This window comes from Geospiza fortis, unplaced genomic scaffold, assembly GCF_000277835.1.
Source record: "Geospiza fortis unplaced genomic scaffold, GeoFor_1.0 scaffold909, whole genome shotgun sequence".
Classification (NCBI taxonomy): domain Eukaryota; kingdom Metazoa; phylum Chordata; class Aves; order Passeriformes; family Thraupidae; genus Geospiza; species Geospiza fortis.
In genome coordinates, this window is record NW_005054520.1 from 824395 (window position 1) to 826666 (window position 2272).

The window sequence follows — 2272 nt, forward strand, 5'->3', positions numbered from 1 at the left end:
TGCTGGCATCGGGCAAGGTGGAGGTGTGCTGAGCTCATGGCGCAGGCTTGCCCCCAGAGCAAGGTCTGGGCACAGCTGTTTATTTGAACTGGGGCTTAGCTAAGCACATGTTGTAAGAGAATGAAGGTTTGTTGTTTTCTTTTCCCCCTGGCACATGGTGTATTGTCAAAGAGGAACCCACCAAGTTAGCCTGTGGTTTTTATGTTTGTTTTCTTAATAGCATCTCCCAGTCAGGAAAACATGCTGAGAAAGGACTTGGGAGAGAGCCATCAGTCCCAAACCTGATGGTGTTTTTGAGGCTCTCATCTCTGTTTCATGCCCTAAATGTGGTGGGGTGAGAGGGAAAGTGATCTCTAATCCAGCTAAACACACCTGACTCCAAACTTGGGTTTGTTTGCTTGAGATTAAGATATGCAGATGAGCACTCTGTCAATGTTTAATGAAAGAGGTTAGGATGGTGGTTTCCTCTGACACTCGTAAATTTGAAATGCTTGTATTTTCCTTTGGATATGAGTTTTGTGGTTTTTCTCTTCCTTTTTCCCTTCTTGGTAACTGAATTCTGCTGGCTTGGACTGCAAGTGCATTCAGTTTTTGCAAGTCACTGATGGGAGATGGAGAAAGGAGATGTTTAAGGTACCATTCAGCTGCTCAAAAAAAGTGTGTGTCTAGAGTTCTTTTCTGTGAGAAAGTTGATTTCACCCTGCAGGCAGGTTCTGCTCTGGAAGGAAGGGGCATCAAGGAGACTTTTAGTGCTTTGGAAGAAAAGAACTGGGAATGTAAAACCAGTATTGTTGGGATAGTAAGATGAAAAATATACTGCAAATATAAATAACACGGAGAGAAACAGCCTCTGTGAAGTTGGCATTGCTCTAATATTGAGAGATCCATTTCACCCCAGAGCTCTTTGCTTGTCTGCTGTCGGTAAGGAATTGGGCATGTTTAGATGTTACCTAAGAAAAGGAAACGGTGTTATGACTTCCTTGTGAGGAAGGCATTTGGTTATAATTCATGTAGAGCAGGGAGTGTTTCTCGAGGCTGGTGAAAATCTCCACCCCAGCCCCACTGCTGATTTCTTCACTTGTCCTGACTGCTGTTACAAATTGCTTGCCACGGCAGTGTGCTCCTTGCCTCTGGCAGCGTGTTGCACAACCTCATCTCCAGGGATTTGCAGCAATGTTCTGATTAAATTGGGCATCAGTGTTCATCTATTTGTTTTTTTTTAAAGCTGGATGTGTGATACATGACTTTTGAGTGGCTGGAAGAAGTTAGGAGGCAGTAGAGAGTCATTAAAAGGTTATTTAAGAACTTGAAAGTGGCTTTGCTGAACTCTGGAATTCTTTTGATAGAACAGGCCACATCAAAACATTCTCTAGTAGAGCTTGGGGCTGATCACAGATTGGCTCGAGGAATGAGTTTCCCACACACTAATGGCACAGAATTTATTATTTATACACAATTGTATTTGCTAAGAAATTAAAAATTTCCTTGTCTTTTTTTGCTGCAAAGGGAGCCTGCACCCTTTGTAATCTTCTTCTGCAACTCCATCCTCCTGAATCATGGAATCAAGGAATCGTGTGAGTTGGAAGGGACCTTAAAGATCATCTTCTTTCAGCCCCTGCCCTGGGTAGGGACACCTTCCATTATCCCAGATTGTTCCAAGCCTTGTCCAGCCTGGCCTTGAACACTTCCAGGGATGGGGCAGCCACAGCTTCTCTGGGCAGCCTGTGCCTCCCCAGTCCCACAGGGAATATATTCCTTCCTGATACCTCTTCTAAACCTACCCACTGCCAGTATTTTCCTTATTTTCCATGACTTGGTGGCTTTGCTTGACATGTTCATGGAGTTTGGCTTCTGGGAGTGAAGGGGTTCTATTTAAATAGCAATGGTGTGATGGTCCCAAGTGTGGAATTTGCCAAGAGACTCACTGAACCCTTCCTCACAACAGGTTTTTCTTCCTTATATTTATAGGTTAACTGGTGTAACTGGGATTTGGGTGACTCACGAGTAACTCCACCAGCTGTTTGGGTACTAGCTGGAAAGGAGCAAAAGGAGCTTCCTTCCATGAGATTCTCACCAAGTTTACTGTGTCATTTGAGGTTTGCTGGGCAGATGGTGGTTTTGTATGACTTACTATTGGGTTTATTTTCCATAATGATTTGGGAAAGCTAATTGTTTTTTCCTCCCAGTCCAGGAATGATTGCTCATTCTTTCCCATCACTGAGGCACTGATTGGAAATAGGCAAAGATTTCACAACTTTTTGAAGAAAACTGT